Genomic DNA, 22,310 nt, shown 5'->3' with positions numbered 1-22,310 from the left:
TCAGTGATGTGATCAGTATTAATATTTATTAGTTAGAGACTCTATTATTTCCTTTTTCTGTGGTATGGCATGTAACAAGAGGAATTTATCTTATAGTCACAATTTAGCTTAAAAAATGAAAAGGAAACTCATAAGAGACATGTGATTTGACACAGCCTGGGTGGATTATGATTCGCTGCAAGAATGAGTGTTTATAAGAAACAGTCTCTTTAAAAATATGATGGTGAACAACATGTAAAGAGTAAAGCAGAATTAGATAACTCTACTCACATATTCACCCCAATAAGAATATAGTAGTATATAAGAAAACAAATTAATTACTAAAATCAAAACAGAGTTTCTTACTAGCAAGGTCCAAGTGAATGGTTTTGCCAAAGAGAAATGGTAAAAGTAATATAATCCAAGAAGATTGTTGCTAAAAGAAAGATTAGCTTGCTAGGGTGGAGGTGGGGAAACTAAATATGGTGCTTGCTTGCATGCATAACTTTCAATGATAAAGAGGAGGAATGATAATAAGGTAGGTACCAGTCAGGGGGTAGAAGCTATATTTGGGGAATAAATTTCAGCAAGACAGGAGACAAAGTTGTAAGTGGTTGAGTTTTAGCTTTTAGTCTTCGGTGCATTACTGGGGGAAGCTGACTAGAAACTAAACTATAGGTAGTAGCCTGAACACACAAAATATATGTTACAGAAACTGTCTGATTTTAATTAGTCAATGATCCCTAGTAAAATACCAAAGATTAAGTGATCCACAGAAAAATACTCTTTGTGTTCACTCTACGCAGACTGTACCACCCATCCTCAGCCTGCAGTTCCTGAAACTCTGCATGGTGAAACAGAATGAGAGAATGTTAAATAACTCATTAAAACTAGGATCAGAATGTCTGTTCTCAGAATCAACAGTCTTAGGTTGAAGACATATAGGTAGATAAAATCTTACATTGGCTTTGGAACATCTGATTCACAGATTTTCTTGAAAAAATGATTACCATTGTTGGGGAAAAGTTACACTTTAGAAAACATCTATTACTGTAAATTTGCCACTGAGTTTATTCTCTCTGCTCTGTGGTTCCTTATAGAAGACTATCAGAAGTACAAGGCTCTCATCTTCAAAATCCTCTGGACCATTCACGATGATGAGATAGCTTTTGTTCTTTGAATAGATATTAGGTATGTTGGATAAGGTAGGGGACAAGGGGGAGGCATTTTTAAAAATCTGCCTTCATTCACCTTTCTGTTTCTTGGGAAACTGGGACTGTTAGTTTATATAATTACATTTGTGATAAAATATGAGATGTGTGTATATTAGAGCGATGTATTATCAGAGTTCATATAAAGGAGAAAGGTCTTTTCCATGTGAGGAGGTAAGTGAAAACACGACACAAATGATTTTGAAGATGTGAGTGAAGGCTGTATTTTGGGTCTGCCTGGAAAGGTTAGGGGCCATAAAAATAGCATGCTTTCTGAAACAGAATTATACATACCTGTGCTAAGAAGAGGCAATGAGGATAGGACGGTGTCAGTGTGAGTCGAGTTGCATGGATGTTTTCTCTTGCTATAAACTCTCCTAATGCTGACACTGACCTATCCACATAGCCTTCTAGCCTAGGGACATCTGAAAACTGAACCTCAGAAATCATCCAGTAAATTGATGAAGCTGGAATGTACCTCATTACAAAATGAGAACTAGTCTTTGATGATTGTGGAGTAACTTTCATAAAAGGGACAATCATATCTCAGAGAGATCCCTGAATGTTAGTGCTTTAAAAGCCCTTAGAAAGTATAAGATTTTTTAATCTTGAGATAGTTTCTCTCAAGGATGACAAGTCCAAGCTACAATATCTCAGTGAATAAAAACATTGGCTTGGAAGTCGTGCACATCATTTTAATCAAGTTCACCTAAAGACACAAAGGTGTGCTCTTTTCATTTTTTATGATGTTCTTTCTTTTGTTTCATACAGCAACAGACATTTGATATATACATCCTTGCTTGTTCACTATGTAATTTGAAGGACCCAGGAAACACAGGTTAGAAATCCAGACAAAGGCTGTAATGATAGCGTGACTTGGCGTATGCAATCCAAATGCAGTCAGCCACAGTTCTAGTTTCCATCTTTCTTCCTTATAAGAATCATATTGATTACTCATAAAGTACTCATTCTGAAGCCTGGCCATAATGTGGTAGGATGTCTATAATGAATACAAGTTATCACAAGGTCTATACACAACAAAATAATGTTTTGCCCTCTTCAGTTTTCTAACCAAATTAAGTAATTGCTTTGGGTGGGCTGCTTACCTATCCAATCTCTTAGAAGTCTGTGTTTCATTATAGGTTGAGAAGATACAAGATGACTATTAACAAGAACAAGAACAGAAATATGAGTTGGAGTAGTGATGGGCAGCCTGAAACATATGTGATGGTTACTTTTGCAATTTTGATGTGGTGTGCAATCATCTGCAAAGAGTCTAGATCATAGTAACCTGTAAACATATCAATGGGGTTGTTGCTATTGTCTTAATTGATATGAGAAAAGCCAACCCACTGTGGGTGTTAGCATTACCTGGGCTTGGAACCTTAGACTGCTTAAAAAGGGGAAGCCTCACGGAGTGCTAGAAAGCAAGCAGTTGTTTGTCTTTGCTTTGATTATACATGGGATGTGACTGGGCTCTTTAAGCTCCTGCCTTGACTCCTCATCAGTGATAGACTGCAATTTAAAATTGTTCACTAAAATAGTACCACTTTCCCTTAAGATGCTTTTGGTCAGGGTGTTTTATAACAACAAATAGAAATGGCAAAATACCTCCATACATTGCCAAATTATCATAGAATAAAATTTCACTAATGGTTTGTGTGGAGATGCATAGTCCTGTCTTCTGAAACAGATACTCGGGGTACATTATAAAAACACAAAAGCATTATTACCAACTATAATGTGTCTGAAGTACACTTTAAAAAGTGGGACAGTAGATATAATCTTCATTTTACCCATTAAAAATCGTTTTTTTTCAGAGCTATCAATTTGTTATTTGATAACCAATTGGTGTGCACTTCCCTAGATAAATGATCACTTCAAAACGTATATATGAATAACATTATGTAGACTGAGAAGATCTTATTTTTACTGAGTGAGAACCTTCATCTGGTGATGGATGGAGATAGAGACAGAGACCCACATTGGAACACTGGACTTAACTCCCTAGGTCCAAACGAGAAGCAGAAGGAAAGAGAAAGTGAGCAAAGAAGGCAAGACCAGAGGGAACCTTCATCCGATGATGGATGGCGATACAGACGGAGACCCACATTGGAGCACCGGACTGAGCCCCCCAAGGTCCAAATGAGGAGCAGAAGGAGGAAGAACATGAAAAAGGAAATCAGGACCGCGAGGGGTGCGATCACCCACTGATACAAGGGGACTTATCTAATGAGAGTTCTTCAAGGCCAGTTGGACTGGGACTGAACGAGCACGTGATCCAACCAGATTCTCTGAATGTGTCCGTATTCTCTGAATGTCGCTGGCCCGGAGTCTTTCTGACGAGCCATTGACAATGACACTGGGAGTTGTTTCCTCTGCATATACTGGATTTTTGGGATCCAGTCTGTTTGGATACTCACCTTCCTGGACCTGGAGGGAGGGGCGGAAATGGAAACTTTTATAATTTAATAAACTTTGAAAAAAAAAAAGAAAAACACATACTTACAAATACACACACACATATAAATATATATATATTTCACTTGTTTTATATACATATATATATCACTGGCTGGTCAGTCCCAAAATAATCACACAGAAACCATAATTAAATCTCTGCTTGGCCTGTTAGCTTTAGCTTCGAATTGGCTAACTTTTACATTTTAAATTAACATTTCTATTAATCTGGGTATCACCACAAGGTTGTGGCTTACCAGGTAAAGTTGCAGTGTCTGACTCCAGCGGGGCTACACAGCTTCTTCCTGACTTTGCCTCCTTTTTCCCAGCATTCAGCTTAGTTTCCTCACCTAACTCTGTTCCCCTACAACTCTGCTATAGGCCCAAAGCAGTTCCTTTATTTTCCGATGGTATTCATAGCATATAACACACATATACACATATATAAATAAACACATATAACACCAATTATTGGGAAAAGAGAGCATGATTTGAAAGAGAGAAGAAAAGCGTTTGTTGGAAGACTTAGAAGAAGATAAGGGAAGGAGAATATTATGTAATTGTATTATAACCTCAAAATAAAAGGATAAAATACAAGACACTTTTGAGTCATAAGAGAACAACTTAAAGAACAAAATTTCAAGTATCTTCAATTATCTGGAAACTGGATTTAGGAACTGTGTAGCTCTAATTAAAGCAACTGTTGAATTCCTAGAAAAATTATAGAGTAAAGTAGGTGATATCTGATGGAACATTGCCTCTTTTCTATTGGAGGCAGAATAACTTAAGTTATACTTCTGGTTAAAATTAAGAAAAAACAAGGCTAATTTACTTGGTTTCTGCTTCCTCCTCAGGATCCTATCACCAGTAAGTCATATCTTCTAGTTTCTTCTAGTTCTCTAGTTGAGCAAACTTCAACTAGTTCATTGCAACCCAGTTGTAGGGGTAAAGAAATAATGCTTTAAGTGATATCTTTAAAAAAATGGTATCACTAATGTCTGACAGAGGTCTCCATTCCTCTTCACTGAGCCCCCTTGAACGCATTCCATTATTATTTTGAAAACATACAAACACTGCTTCCTTATGACAATAGGAACTGGTCATTATTTTACCCCAGAGTGACATACAAAAACATTCCATTGAAGCTATGTTGAACCTTTAATGTCAATATTGAAATTTCTAGACATTCTTTGATTGCTTTCCCAGTGGATACATACAGTTTTATTAGTGTAATCCTTAACTTAGTGAGTGAAGTGCTGATAACATTTAATTTTCTGGGGTTATTGGTATGGGAGGTCACCTGTCTGTGCATTGCTTTTCTTGGTTAATGAATAAAGCAATTTCCTTGGCCTGTTGATAGGGCAGAACTTAAGTAGGTGAGGAGACAGAATTGAATGCTGGGAAAAAGAAAGGTGGAGTCAGGGAAATGCTATGGATCTGCTGCCAGAGTAAGACATGCCGACTAAACTTAGCCAAGAAGCCACTGCCATGTGGCAATACACAGATTAATAGAAATGGGTCAAACTAAGATGTAAGAAATATTCAATAAGAATTTAGAGTTAATGGGCCAAGCACTGTTTTAATTAATATAGTTTCTGTGTGATTATCTTAGTTCTGTGCGGCTGTAACGAACAAGCAGCCCTCTCCCTCCTGTTACAGGTTTTTAGTTAGGAAAGGATTCAATGTAAACATTTAATTAATCCCACTCAGACTAATGTCTTACATTTAACATGGCCTCTGGAAAAGTTTAAAATTTAAAGAGGATTCTGTGGAGATGGAAGAGGAGAATGGACCAGAAATCCATCTCACACATAACCAGCACCACAGTTGCACTGCCCAGAATCTGATCAGTATCAGTACTTTAAAACCTGAAACCTACAGAGTAACCCCTTACAGGAAATTCAGGGTTAATTTTGATTTCTTTCATCTAAACTTAGATTTGAAGAAGACAAGATGCCCAGCATCCCAACACTGATGCTTGCACATCATGGTAAAAAAATCAGCAACAGACACATGAGCTAAATATGGACATAACTTCAGGCCCCATACAGATATGTGTGTGTGTGTGTATAATGCATTTACAAAAACACAGGTGCATATATACTATATAATAGTATATACATAAAAGCACATACATGCCTATATATAACAGAATATTATGTACACATAAGCATATAGACATATGCATATATGATAAAATATTATGAACAAGTAAACGTACAGTTATATACAATTGAATATTATGCATTCACAAGCACACATGCATGCAAATATACTATAGACTATTGTATGCACATTAATGTATAAAATAGAAATATACATGATGTGGGAGGTCCTTCTGTCTATGTGTTGCTTTTATTGGTTAATGAATAAAGAAACTGACTTGGCCTGATAGGGCAGAATAGATGTAGGCAGGGAAAACTCAACTGAATGCTGGGAGGATGAAGGTTTAGTCAGAGAGAGGCCATGTAGCCCTACTGGACTCAGACAAGCTGGAACCTAGCTGGTAAGCCACTGCCATGTGGCGATACATAGATTAATGGAGATGGGTTAAATTGATATGTAAGAGCTAGCCAATAAGAAGCTAGAGCTAGTGGACCAAGCATTGATTTAATCAATACAGTTTCTGTGTGGTTATTTTGGGAGTCTTGGCAGCTGGAAAATAAATAAATAGCCCCTTACAACAAATTGGTGCTCCAATGTGTGCTAGTTAAATCCACATAAAACCTAAGAGGGCTTGGAAAAGAATTCTAGACACTAAAAAGCAAAGTTTAGTTGCATTTTTTTTTCCAAATGGGCTCTGCTTGCTGGTGACATACTGCAGGTCCTTTAAGAGAGGTTTTCCTGATTCAGTGGTAGCAAATTATAAGCTGTATATTTTTGAAATTGAGGTTTCCTGGGCTGGGCTGCCAGTATAAACTCTGACTAGGTCCGGCTATGGAGGATTTAAATGGGGTTTGTGAACAGAGTGCTACAACTTGATTAATGGCAACATAGACCTTCTCTGTGCCTGAAAATGTGGCTGTAAGCATGGGTTGTGCTTAACAGACCTTTTCCCCTCCATGTTTTACTGGGCAGATCTAAAAGGAAAACCTGCCTTCTTCGTCTTAGTAAGGATGCTTAGCATTTAAAAGGCACTTCTGGTCAGAAAATAATTACAGATATGCAACAAAGACAATCCAGATGGGGAAAAACACTTCTACATGGGTCAGATGGAACATACAGAGTCTGGATTATGTATGTTACTGTGTTTTCTTTGAAATTTTTGACTGGAAGGAGCCAAGTAACCAACATATATCCTTTAAATGTATCTTGTCTTCAAAATTTGCATCTAAGGATATATTGCTTTAGGAAAGAGGCTCTTCTTTTGTTTCCACACAAGATGAAAATCTGTGGATTAGTTCCAGACTAATGTGGTTTGATGGACCAAGACTCCCCAAAAGGTAGCTTTACACACCCCCCAAAATACTTCACTCAACAAAAAGCAGGAAGCAGTTTGAAGAGAACTATGCCCATATTCCCAAATATTGTTTATGAAAGCTTATTTACATTTAAAGGGGGATATGCCATAAAGATGGATACTATGCACTGGTATCGATCTTGGTTTATTGATACAAATTGTTGGTCAATTTTGTTATACTGTGTATATGTATTTCTGATCTTGATTAAGGTATTGTATTTGTTCAGCTCATTTAAGACTGCAATGTATAATTAAGAAATATCATCTATAATAGTCAAGCTTATAGTCATGCTAGTTAGATTTTCAAGATGCACAGATATGTATTTCAGACTGATAGTTATTTTTCAAACCTTTCAAAGACTACAGAATATGGCATTTTAAATGTTTCAGAACTTAGGACTTTTTATTACAGTGAGACCCATATGATCCTGGCAGCATCAAGCTACTTCAAGAGGATGATGGGCACTAAAGAGGCTCTTTATGGTGTTGGTTAGCCATTTGTGCAAGAAACTGTGCTTGCCTTGACTGCTTGATTCTATGACGTATGAACTGGACATGCAGAACCCAAAGTGAAATGACTGCTGAATTTGCCTAAAGGTGAGATTTTTTTTGGTGGGGGGGTTCCTTCCACATGAAAAAGTCTGTCAGACATTAGGCAGGACACAGAAGAAAGCCTCTGATGGACTTGCTGTTACAAGACAGAAAAGATCTTCAAATTTCCTGCTTTGTGGAAAAGTTTGCCTGATACTATGGGCCTGAGGTGTGAAGATTAGATGCCCCAGTGATAGAGAAGAACTTTGGGTGAGTCTTTAGGCAGTGAGAGGTCTCTGTCAATTCTAGAGCTTTGGAAGTTGCATATGATGTACTTCTTGTTTACTTTGGTAATGTTATATCCTTCTGGAGTCTTCGATGGAGTTGAAGAATATACTTATACTTACAGTTTTCCTTAGCTATGATAAAAGATAAAGTAGATATAAATACTGTAACTGTAATTCTTGCTTATACTTGTTTTGTTATATGTAATTTTTCTATGTTAAAATTTTCTTTTTATTTAAACAGAAAAGAGGAAATGATGTGGAAGGTCCTTCTGTTTATGTAGTGTTTCTATTGGCTAATGAATAAAGAAACTGACTTGGCCTAATAAGGCAGAGTAGAGGTAGGTGAGGAAAACTAAACTGAATGCTAGGAAGAAGAAGGCAGAGTCAGAGAGAAGCTAAGTAGCCACACCAGAGAAAAGAGAAGCCATAAACTTGCGAGTAAGCCACTGCCATGTGACAATAGACAGATTAATGGAGATGGGTTAAATTAATATATGAGTTAGCCAATAAAAAGCTAGAGCTAATGGACCAAGCAATGACTTAGTTAATACAGTTTCTGTGTGGTTATTTCCAGAGTCTGGGTGGCCAGGAAGCAAACAAGCAGTCTCCTACTACATATACATACACACAAACACACACATATACATTAAGATAGAATATTGTCAACATGAAATTACACACATGCACAAATATAATATTATACACACAAACACACACATGTACATAGAAGACAGTATTATACACATACACAAGTATACATATATAAATCTACATGATAGAATATCTTTCATATTCAAAATTGTGATTTATTAAAATTTGGTTTATACAACATAATAGAAGAAACTTGATGATATTACAGTAACTTAAAAAATTCACATATGATTCCACTTAAATAAGATAATTAGTGACCAAATCATTTAAACAATAGAATACTTATTGCCTGGACTTAGGCAGAGAGGGAAATTGAAGGTATATTTTTGACATTGTTGCAGAGGTGTTGAAGACTGTGTCTGAATCCAGAACATTGCATATGCTCTTCCACTGAGCTTCACTACTAGACAATTTAACAAGCAATTTGTTTAACTTCACAAGTTTAATCCCTCATATGTCCCTTCCCTACTGGTCTTCAACTTCATGACCTCTTTTTTCATTAGTTGTTATTGCCCACAAATATGTATTGATGTATGCATATACACTCCAAAATACAGACTATTTAGTCCATATGATTTTGCTTGCATGTCTGTTTTCAGGGCTAGTGGTTTGACACTGGGAAGCCAATTGGTGTGTGATTACCTGGGGAAAGCCACTTCTCCTGCTCCCAGTTTTACTCAGTTTCCTGCTTTCCTGCAGTTTTTTTTTTAAATTTTATTTGTGTGTGTGTAGGGTTATGTCCTCATTGGCTTTTCTCGAGTGAATTTGGCATGTTCTTTGGCGCTTTCCTTTTCCCACTCAAGCTTGAGCAGTTGTGTTTGTGAAATTTTATGGGTGTAGCTTCTGATGTCAGTATCAGGCACAATATCACAGCAAAATCATTGTTCCTCTGACTCTTAAAGTCTTTCCTTCACCTTTATTCTACAATTGTCCCCGAGCCTTAGGTATTTTAGTGCTTTGTAGATGAATCCATTGGCACTGGGATCCATAGATCTGCATAACGATTGCCTGTGGTTTACTAGAGGAATCATCTGCTGCAAAGAGTACTTCCCTTAATGAGGTGTGAAGTGAAGACTACACTTATATCTAGGTACAAGGATAAATATTTATAGACTGTTGTTTGTGATTATAATGGTTTAGTACATTAGTGGTTGTAGAATCATTTTCAAAAACCATTTTGTTAGTACCTGTTAGTTACCTGGGTTTCACTATCAGGCATGATCTCCCTGTTGAATGGTTTTAATTCCTACTATAAATACATTATTTACGACAAAGGTATGTGTGCCAGCACTGTAGTTATAGTGATATTGTGCCATGTTGAATATTAATGTGGCGCATACATGTCTAGGTTAGGTAGGATTATTGATTGCATTCCTCCTTTGGAAGCTTGCATGGTGCCTTCTGGTGCCATGAAATCCAACCTTTGAAAACATTCAGGTGGTCTCCTGAGTCCTGGGAAGACCAGCTAGCCATGTTGCCCTGCTGAGCCGTTCTTCCCAGAGAGGTGAGTGGGTGCTAGCCTGGGCAGCCTGCCTGCCTCTCCGGGAAGGGAGGACAGCCCTTCCCCCCTCAGCTTCTGCGGCAGGGTCTTCGGTGTTCCAAGGGACCCCTCCCCTCCCCCCACTGCTGCGGGCCCTTTGTCTCCTGAGTCCTGGGAAGACCAGCTAGCCCTGTTGCCCTGCTGAGCAGTTCTTCCCAGAGAGGTGAGTGGGTGCTAGCCTGGGCAGCCTGCCTGCCTCTCCGGGAAGGGAGCACAGCCCTTCCCCCCTCAGCTTCTGCGGCAGGGTCTTCGGTGTTCCAAGGGACCCCTCCCCTCCCCCCACTGCTGCGGGCCCTTTGTCTCCTGGGTCCTGGGAAGACCAGCTAGCCCTGTTGCCCTGCTGAGGAGTTCTTCCCAGAGAGGGCTGAGGTGCTCTATCCAGAGAGTGCTGTGAAGTCCTACCCAGAGAGTGCTGAGGAGTTCTATCCAGAAAGTGCTGAGGAGTTTCATCCAGAGTGGGGGAGATGGGCAGGCGCCAATGCAAGAATTCCTCCAACAACCTGAAAGGCAACATGACATCGCCAGAATCCAGGGAGCTCGAAACTAGAAGAATTGAACACCCTACTCCAGAAGAAATAGAAGAAATCGACTCTAAGCGCTTCTTTATGAAAATAATAGAGGAACTTAAACAGGAGGTGAAAATCTGCCGTAAAGAAATGGAAGATAAGTATAACAAAAAAATTGAGGAAATGAGTAAAGAATTGGAAGAGAAATATACCAAAAAGTTTGAAGAAATGAGTAAATCCGTAAATGAAATTCTGGGAAACCAAGAAAAAACAATCAAACAGGTAATAGAAACAGTTCAAGATTTGAAAACTGAAATGGAGTCAATGAAGAAATCACAAACCGAGGGCCGGCTGGCTATGGAAAATCTGGGTAAACGAACAGAGACTTCAGAAACAAGCTTAACCAATAGAATACAAGAGATAGAAGAAAGAATCTCAGACTCTGAGGACACCATAGAGAAATTAAACACTCTGTCCAAAGAAAACAGCAAATCCAACAAATTCTCATCACAAAACATTCAGGAACTGTGGGCCACAATAAAAAAACCAAATCTAAGAATAATAGGAGTAGAAGAAGGAGAAGAATTGCATTTCAAAGGTCCAGAAAATATACTCAACAAAATTATAGAAGAAAACTTTCCCATCCTAAAGAACGATATTCCTATGAAGGTTCAAGAAGCATACAGAACACCGAATAGACTGGATCAGAAAAAAACATCCCCTCGTCATATAATAATCAAAACACAAAGCATTCAGACTAAAGAAAGGATATTGAGAGCTGCAAAGGAAAAAGGTCAAGTAACTTATAAAGGTAAACCTATCAGACTTACACCAGACTTCTCGATGGAAACCATGAAAGCCAGAAGGTCCTGGATAGAGGTACTGCAGAAACTAAGAGACAATGGATGCAAACCCAGACTACTTTACCCAGCCAAGCTATTGTTCACTATCAACGGAGAACACAAAATATTCCAGGATAAAAACAAATTTAAACAATACGTAGCTACTAATCCAGCCTTACAGAGAATACTAGAAGGAAAATCACAACCCAAGGAATCCAACATTCCCAACACTGCCTACATTAACTCAGACATCTAGCGACCCTTCACAAGCACAACTCAAAGAAGGAAAACACATACACGCTACTACCCAAAAAAATGACCGGAGTCATCGATCACTGGTCATTAATATCACTTAATATCAATGGTCTCAACTCACCTATAAAGAGGCACAGACTTAGAGATTGGATACGAAAACAGGATCCAACATTCTGCTGTCTACAAGAAACACACCTCAACCACAAAGACAGACACCTACTCAGAGTAAAGGGTTGGGAAAAGGTTTTCCAAGCAAATGGACCTAAGAAACAAGCGGGTGTGGCCATTCTAATATCTAACAAAATCGACTTCAAACTAAAATCAATCAGAAGAGATGGAGATGGACATTTCATACTCATAACAGGAACAATTCATCAGGAAGAAGTCTCAATCTTGAATATCTATGCCCCTAATATAAAGGCACCCACATATGTAAAAGAAACTCTGCTAGAACTCAAGGCAGTCATCAAACCACACACACTAATAGTAGGAGACTTCAACACTCCTCTCTCACCAATGGACAGGTCAAACAGACAGAAACCTAACAGAGAAATAAGAGATTTACTGGAGGTACTGAATCAAATGGACTTAACAGACATCTATAGAACACTCCACCCAAATAGGAAAGAGTATACCTTCTTCTCTGCAGCTCATGGAACCTTCTCGAAAATTGACCACATACTTGGTAACAAAGCAAACTTCCACAGATACAAAAAAATATTAGTGACCACCTGTGTCTTGTCAGATCACCATGGATTAAAATTAGAATTCAACAACAATGGTACCCCCAGGAAGCCAACAAACTCATGGAAGTTGAACAGTCAACTACTAAATCACCCCTGGGTCAAGGAAGAAATAAAGAAAGAAATTAAAGTCTTCCTTGAATATAATGAAAACAAAGACACAACGTATTCAAACCTATGGGACACTATGAAAGCAGTGCTAAGAGGAAAGTTCATAGCACTAAGTGCCCACCTAAAGAAAACAGAGAAAACACACATTGGAGACTTAACAACACACTTGAAAGCTCTAGAAAAAAAAGAAGCTGATTTACCCAGGAGGAGTAGAAGACTGGAAATAATCAAACTGAGGGCTGAAATCAACAAAATAGAAACAGAGAAAACAATCCAAAGAATCAATGAATCAAAAAGCTGGTTCTTGGAGAAAATTAACAAGATTGACAAACCCCTATCCAAACTAATCAAACGGCAGAGAGAGAACTTGCAAATTAATAGGATCAGAAATGAAAAGGGGGACATAACCACAGACACAGAGGAAATTCAGAGAATCATTAGATCTTACTATGAAAGTTTATATGCCACAAAGTTGGAAAATGTAAAAGAAATGGACATTTTTTTAGATAAGTACCATATACCAAAGTTGAACCAAGACCAGGTGAACAATCTAAATAGACCTGTTAGTCGTGAAGAACTAGAAGCTGTTATCAAAAATCTTCCTACCAAAAAAAGCCCAGGACCAGATGGTTTCAATGCAGAATTCTACCAGAACTTTCAGGAAGAGCTAATACCTATACTCCTTAATGTATTCCACAATATAGAAACAGAAGAGTCACTGCCTAACTCCTTTTATGAAGCTACAGTTACCCTAATACCAAAACCACACAAAGACACAACCAAGAAAGAGAATTACAGGCCAATCTCACTCATGAACATCGACGCGAAAATTCTCAATAAAATACTGGCAAACCGAATCCAAGAGCACATTAGAAAAATTATCCATTATGATCAAGTCGGCTTCATTCCAGAGATGCAGGGCTGGTTCAACATACGCAAATCTATCAATGTAATCCATCATATAAATAAACTGAAAGAAAAAAACCATATGATCATCTCACTAGATGCTGAAAAAGCATTTGACAAAATTCAACACCCATTTATGATAAAGGTGTTGGAGAGACTGGGGATACAAGGATCATACCTAAATATAATAAAAGCAATATACAGCAAGCCGACAGCTAACATCAAACTGAATGGAGAGAAACTCAAAGCCTTTCCACTAAAATCAGGAACGCGACAAGGCTGTCCACTCTCTCCATACCTCTTCAATATAGTGCTTGAAGTTCTAGCAATAGCAATAAGACAACATAAGGGGATCACGGGGATTCGAATTGGAAAGGATGAAGTTAAACTTTCGCTATTTGCTGACGATATGATAGTGTACATAAGCGACCCCAAAAACTCTACCAAAGAACTCCTACAGCTGATAAACACCTTTAGTAACGTGGCAGGATACAAGATCAACTCCAAAAAATCAGTGGCCCTCCTATACACAAAGGATAAAGAAGCAGAGAGGGAAATCAGAGAAGCATCACCCTTCATGATAGCCACAAATAGCATAAAATATCTTGGGGTTACTCTAACCAAGGAAGTGAAAGACCTATTTGACAAAAACTTTAAGTCTTTGAAGAAAGAAATTGAGGAGGATACCAGAAAATGGAAAGACCTCCCCTGCTCTTGGATTGGGAGAATCAACATAGTAAAAATGGCAATTCTACCAAAAGCAATCTATAGATTCAATGCAATCCCCATCAAAATCCCATCAAACTTCTTCACAGACCTTGAGAGAACAATAATCAAGTTTATATGGCAAAACAAAAAACCCAGGATAGCCAAAACAATCTTATACAATAAAAGAACTTCTGGAGGCATTACCATCCCTGACTTCAAACTCTATTATAGAGCTACAGTATTGAAAACAGCTTGGTATTGGCATAAGAACAGAGAAGTCGACTTATGGAATCGAATAGAAGACCCAGATATTAACCCACAAACTTATGAACACGTAATTTTCGACAAGGGAGCTAAAGGTATACAATGGAAGAAGGAAAGCATCTTTAACAAATGGTGCTGGCATAACTGGATGTCAACCTGTAAAAAAATGAAAGTAGATCCATATCTATCACCATGCACAAAAATCAAGTCCAAATGGATTAAAGACATCAACATTAATTCGTCCACTTTGAACCTGATAGAAGAGAAAGTGGGAAGTAGTCTACAAGATTTAGGCACAGGAGGCCTCTTCCTAAGTAGGACCCCAGCAGCACAGACAATAAGAGAAACAATGAATAAATGGGATCTACTGAAACTGGGAAGCTTCTGTAAAGCAAAGGACACTGTCAGTAGGACAAAAAGGCTGCCTTCTGACTGGGAGAAGATCTTCACCAACCCCTCATCAGACAAAGGTCTGATCTCCAAAATATACAAAGAACTCAAGAAACTAGGCACTAAAACTCTAATTAACCCAATTAAAAAATGGGGTACTGAACTTAACAGAGAATTCACAACAGATGAACTTCGAATGGCCAGAAGACACTTAAGGTCATGCTCAACCTCCCTAGCGATCAGGGAAATGCAAATCAAAACCACTCTGAGATACCATCTTACACCTGTCAGAATAGCTAAAGTCAAAAACACCAACGATAGCCTATGCTGGAGAGGATGTGGGGTGAGGGGAACACTCATCCATTGTTGGTGGGAATGCAAACTCGTGCAGCCACTGTGGAAATCAGTGTGGCGGTTTCTCAGGAAACTGGGAGTCAACCTCCCTCAGGACCCAGCAATACCACTCTTGGGAATATACCCTAAAGATTCCCTAACATACTACAAAAGCATTTGTTCAACTATGTTCATAGCTGCACTATTTGTAATAGCCAGATCATGGAAACAACCTAGGTGCCCCTCAATAGAAGAATGGTTAAAAAAGGTGTGGAACATATATACATTAGAGTTTTACTCGGCGGTAAAAAACAATGACATCTTGAATTTTGCATGCAAATGGATGGAAATAGAAAACGCTTTACTGAGTGAGGTAAGCCAGACCCAAAAAGAGGAACACGGTATGTATTCACTCATAAGTGGATTCTAACCATAATTAAAGGTCTTTGAGCCTATTATTCGTGATCCTAGTGAAGCTAAATAAGAAGATGAACCTGATGAAGATTATTTAGCTATCCACCAGGAGGTAGGAAATATACATGAGTCCCAGGTAACCTCGGGTGCATGGGGGGGTGGGAGGGTCGATGGAGGGGGAGAGGACTAGAGAGAAGGGAGTAGGGGAGGAACGGGGAAAGCTTGGTGGCCGGGGATGGGGGGGGGGAGGGAGGTAGGATGAATATGGGATCAGGGAACAATATATTTCAACTAAGGGAGCCATTTTAGGGTTTACAGGAGACTTGATTATATATGGGATCCCAGGTCCAAGGAGAAATCCCCCAGATTGCTCTCTGGACAGAGGAGAGGGTGCCTGAATCGGCCGTGGCCCATGACCATACTGATGTATATTTTGCTTATCACCATAGATCCTTCCTCTGGCGAAGGACGGCTATGCAGTCGGAGGCCCACATTGGAGGACCGGATTGAGCCCCCCGAGGTCCGGAGGGGGAGCGGAAGGAGGAGGAACATGAAAAACGAAATCAGTACTGCGAGGGATGCTATCACCCACTGATACAAGGGAACGGATCTGATGAGAGTTTACCAGGGCCAGCCGGACTGGGACTGAACGAGGACGTGATCTAGACAGATTCTCGGAATTTGGCCGGATTCTCTGACTGTGGCTGGCCCGGGGTCTTTCTGAAAAGCCATTGACTATGACACTGGGACCTGTTTCCTCTGCATATGCTGGATTTTGGGGATCCAGTCTGTTTGGATGCTAGCCTTCCTGGACCTGGAGGGAGGGGGAGGGAGCTGGAGCTTCCCACAGGGCAGGAAACCCTGACTGCCCTGGGGGACGGAGGGGAAGGAGGGGGGGAGTGGGGGGAGTGGGAGGGTGTTGGGAGGGGGGGCGGAATTGGAAACTTTTATAATTTAATAAAATTTACTATAAAAAAAAAAAAAAGAAAAAAAAAAGAAAACATTCAGGTCAGTTCCAACACAGTGAATATTGGGTTCTGTTTCTGAAGTCCATGATCTCTTCAGCAATAAGGACTTAAGTTTTATCTCTAGGAAACAACCAAGAGCAACAGCAGTAACGTGTATGATTTGGAAGTCTCCTAGACATCCTTGGCTATTAACCCACAAATTGGGCCTTTTGTGTCTGGTATTGTTTTTGTTCTTGTTTTTGTTTTTGTTTTTGGTAGTGGTTTTTGACTTTTGGAATGAGCAGGATCAGTCCACATGATAAAAGTCACTACAACTATATATTCATATTTATATAGTAAATGATTAGCATTATACATTTTAGGTAAATAGTTAATAGTATGATTAGAGTATGATGATGACTTTTTATTTTACCTACGTTTCTCATCCTCCTGTATTTAGCTTCCTCCCCCTTCACTAAGAGGGAATCAACTGTGTCCTATTCCCCTTTAACTTCCTCCCACCATATAAGTTAACTTCCTTCTCCCTGCCTAAGAGTCCCTATTTTTATATTTTCCTGATCAGACCACTTGCATCCTGATCTCCTTCCTACTGCTTTCCCCCTACCTCTAAAGGACAAGCAGCTTGTTTGCCCTCACCTGCTTATCATTATCTGCCATAGGAACTTTGGTCATCATTTACTGAGCAAACAGAATGATCTGAAAAACTAAATAAAACTTTTAAGTGTCCACAATTCACAGCCAGGATATATGGTGCTGACTCAAAGCTACACTAGCAATATTTTAGTGACTCATATTTCTTATATGATTGACCCATAGAGGCCTGTGACAACAAGCTCAAATTTTCATCTTGATGGCCCACAAAAAACAAAACAAAACAAACAACCACAAAATAAAACTTGAATTTTATTTGTACTTTTTTATTCTTCTATGATCTGCTTTTCCACATCCTGAGTTAAGACAATTGGTCATGAACTAAGAGACTGTTTCTGTGACCTTGTGGAACCTCATCCCCCAAATTATTTCTTAGTTATCTCCAGGGAAAAGCATTTAAATCAGGTGAACTCATCACTGTTTGGCCATGTCTGATGTGAAAATTCTTTTAGAACAAATTAGTAATGGAAGAAAGAGAGGAATATTTTTTTAAAATAAAAGTTTACTGTAGATTTAGCAAGAAAGATGCTGTCTCTCATGCCAACCCTGACCTCAAGGCAACTCTTTGGGGAACTGAGAGAATAAATTACTGAGATGTGATTTAGAATTGATATCCCAGGTGAATCTAGAAGCCTTTGCAATTAGAATGTCATTTGCATGCTTAACAGTATTACTGCAACCCTGGTACCACTTTCTCTGGAGCCCCAGTCAAGAAAGTCATCCAAATAAGTATAGGTTATTATTTTTTAAAAGGAAAGCTGAAGAGCATTTACTTAGTCCTTAGTAGTGTAGCAGGCAATATAAATGAAAAATTGAAAACATAACTTTCATGTCCTGATACTATCAGGGAAATGAAGATATTAATTTATAAGCTTAGAGAAAATGAAACAGAACAAAATTTCTTTTTTTTTTCATTTAATGACTGGGGTTAGAATGTTTCCTGAATGAAAGGTAAACTAAATACATTTCTATGGAATCACACATACTCTGTATAGATGGAGTGGTTCTGCACAGCAGCTGCATTCAAGAGCCTCTGATTCAGTAGTAGGATAAGGCAAGTGCCCTAAAATCCCAGCACTCTGATTGATGATTCATCATTCTTAGTTTGAAGCATGCCTGATCAAACCAAGAGTCACTTAAGGAGTCCCCATATGGAAACCTGGTCATTATGATTACAGACTACATCACAGTTATGACAATAGAAGGTTGTTGATCAAAGCACACAGATCCTCAAATTCTCTACTAGTCATCAGATGTCGATGTGAAGTATAAAAATGATGCTGAGCACAGATGCTCTGCAGCCTCAAATTCTTTTTATTTGTAGAGGACCCAGGCCCACCTACCGCTCTTCAGCTTATTCTTTCTTTGTTGTCTCTAAGCTTCTGGTGCCAAAGATTAACCACAAGAGATGCAAGATATGAAGCTAATGCTGAGTTGGAAAGACAAACTGGCCATTGTTGATTGTCTTTGGAGATAAAGGTCAAACTTATGCTTTCGAGTACAGAAGCACTAAGAAAGGATCCACCCTAGAAGAGCATGTTTCTTGAAATAAGGCAAATATCTTTAAAGTTTGGTTAAAGTGAAGTCCCATCCTCATTCTCTTTATGCAGTATTTCTGCTCCTTTTGAGTAAGGGACAGCGTTATGGAGACCACTTACTGTGATATGATGCTATACTTGCTCACCAAATCGGATGGTCTCTTATATGCCAAATACAGTCTCTTGGGCCTCCTACTGTCAGCCAATTTTATCCAGACTACAAGACTATTCAAATGGACATTAACATCAAGGTAGTGTGTGACAGTTTCATGAGTTTGGGAGGAAAGACTGTGTGTGTGTATGAAGGTGAAGGCCCTTTAAGCATCCTCAGAGAGCTTCCAATAGGAAACTGATTTAGAAAGTCAGAAGACTGAAAATGCACAGGTCAAATTGAAAGGAAAAAGAACATTAATGTACACTAGTCAATCACAGAATTGCATGGTTATACAGCTCATTAAATTCAGTGAAAACCTGGATGAATTCTTAACCACTTTTGGTAGAAATGTTAAACCACTAGAACAAGGATTAGGAAGAAGCTTTACAGGGAAAGAAAGCAGTTATGTTGGAATTGGTATATAAGAGGCAGAAATAGGGTGGGTACAAATAGATTCTGATTCCATTCCTTTACAATATTTTATTCAAATACCTCTCATTCTCCCTTACATTACAGCCAAATGTCTCCCACAGAATCACAAAATGTGGTCTTTCATTCTTTGCTGGCTCTGACAAGAATAAATTTGAGCTTTAAGGTTTTTCCCAAGAAGATAAGGGGTCTGCCTCACTGTAAGACTCTTGGCCTATTGCTTATTCAGTCTGAACTTAAATATTTTCTCATTCAAAGTGAGAGTATTGTAACAATTTTAGTTTGTACATGTGAAAATGAAGCCATTGTACTTGAACACACAAAGACAGCATTTCATGAATGTATACCCTCTTAGTGCTTTACTAGGGTACAGAAGAGCAGGGACAATTACTTGAGTCAGTATCAAAAGACCTTGGCCCTACACACTGTTGGTCAAACTGTGGAACCTTAAGTAAAGCAGCAAGGCTAGGTAAGACTCTGTGACTGGAAAAGTAAGCGTTAACTCTACAAGAGTATGTGAATACCCTCAGGGAGATGCATAACAGATGGCTTGGAAAAAAAGAAAGTTTGCTGGCAATAGAAGGGCATCTTTCACAATCTGTGTGGAATTTTGGTTGAGACATTTATTTCAGGACTTTCTCCTCCAAATTATTATTTTATGAAACATGTAGCATAACTGTAATGGAACTGCAATTGAGTATTTCAAAAATATGAGCCCTAATCTGAAGGACATTATTTTTTTGTGTGTATGTATCATGATATAGCATTCATTATTTTCTTATAGGCCTTTATTCTCATGAGAAAACTAAGATAGATGTTGCTCATATTTCATGGTACCATAACTCTCATAACTGAGGATGAAGGGGAATCCAAGCCCACATTTTTTGGGGGAATCTTCTTCACATCTTACCTAAACTAAAATGTTTCATGTATCCAAATCAGTCTTAGCATTTCAGCTTAATGTTGTCAGGAAATGACCCAACTAAGTACCTGTAATTAATTACAACAAACATCTTTCTTAGAAATCCTACTCAATTCCTAAGAGAGTATAAAGGAACATAGGTAAAATAATCCCATTATCTTTTTAACAGTAGCCTGCTTATAACTTGTATGTTATTCTAACTTTTGATTTCCTACAACCTAACAAGACAATTCTAATTATAATTTCAATATGAAAAATTATCCAACAAACCTTTAGCAAAATGGGCAATAAGTAGAAAAATACGCTTTGGGTTGAAAGTGGTTACTTAAAATGTGATTTCAGATAATGTTTCTAATTACTAAAATAATTGCATGGTTACTCTAGTTGACTATTTGAGCTATGAAAATAAATGCTTGTAGAGTGTCAAAAATAAGTTTTTGTGGCTCAGTAAATTTCTTGGTAAGTCTAGTAATTTTAAACAATAAACTTAATTATTCCAAAAATTATAAAGAAATAAAAACATGAAATACTGAAAATTAAAAACACAAAGTCTACACAACTTAATGAGATTATATAAAGGTAAGATTGCCATTTGGTCTGGTTATCCTTTGCTTTACATCTAATATCCAATTATGAGTGAGTAAATACCGTTTGTCTTTCTGAGTCTGGGTTACTCACTCAGGGTGGATTTTTCTGTTTATTTATCTGCAAATTTCATGATGTCATTGCTTTTCTACAGCTGAATAATACTTCATTGTGTAAATGTATCACATTTTTTATTCATTCTTCAGTTGAGGGGCCTCTAGGTTGTTTCCAGGTTCTGGCTATAACTATAATGTTGCTATGAACATTGTTGAGCAAGTGTCCTTGTGGGATGATTGAGTTCCCTTGGGTTCCTGGGTATGCCCAGGAGTGGTAGACTAATTCTCAATTTTCTGAGAAACTGTCATACTGATTTCCAAAGTGTCTTTACAAGTTTGCAATCCCACTGGTAGTAGAGGAGTGATCCCTTGACACCAACATAAACTGTTCTTAGTAGTTTTGATCTTAGCCATTCTGGCAGGTGTGAGATAGTATCTCAGAGCTGTTCTGATTTGCATTTCCCTAATGATTAAAGAAATGGTTCCTGAAACATCTTTCTGCCATTTGAGATTCTTCTTTTGAGAATTCTCTGTTTAGCTCTATACCCCATTTTTTTAAATTAGATTATTTCGTATCAGAAAAGCTACATAACAAGGAAGACCCTAAGAGGGACACATTGATTGCCCAGGAAAGGCGAATTTAATGAGATCTGCTGGTTAAACTGGGAGTGGGTAGGTTGGGAGAGCAGGGAGAGTTGAGAACAGGATGGATCAGGATGGTTGAGGGAAGAGAGGGACAGAGTGGGAGCGCAATGAAAGAGAGATCTTGATAAAACCACTAAGGAATAGGAAGAAGCTTGATGTTGGAGAAATTCCCAAGAATCTACAATGACCCCAGCTAAGACTCCTAACAATAGAAGAGAGGGAGTCCAAACTGTTGACCCCTGTAATCAGCTTGGTGAATACCCCAACTATCATCATAGAGCCTTAATCCAGCAACTGACTGAAGCAGAGAAAGAGATCCACAATCAAGCACAAGGCATAGCTCCAGGAATCTAGTAGAAGAGAGGGAGGACAGAATATGTGAGTAATGGAAGTGCAAGATCATGAGAAAGAAATCTACAGAGACAGCTGACTCAAGTTCATGGAAACTTTGGAACTCTGGACCGATTGCTATGGAGCCTCCATGGGGATGAACTAGGACCTCCATATGTGGGAGACAGTGGTGAAGCTTGGGCTATCAGTGAGGCACTTGGCAGTAGGATCAAGATCTATCGCTGGCGCATGAGCTAGCTTATTGAAGACCATTCCCTATGGTGGGATTCCACACTCAGCATTAGTGTAGGGAAAAGAGGTTTGGTCCTGTTCCAACTTAATATACTAGACTTTGTTTACATCCTATGAAAGCCATTACCTGTTGGGAGGAGTAGTTGGGGGAGGTGAGGGAGCAGCAGGAGGAGTTGGGGGTGTGACTAT

Source organism: Myodes glareolus, chromosome 13 (assembly GCF_982192425.1).
Source record: "Myodes glareolus chromosome 13, mMyoGla1.1, whole genome shotgun sequence".
Taxonomy (NCBI): domain Eukaryota; kingdom Metazoa; phylum Chordata; class Mammalia; order Rodentia; family Cricetidae; genus Myodes; species Myodes glareolus.
The sequence above is the reverse complement of the archived record's forward strand: the minus strand, read 5'-3'. Positions refer to the sequence as shown.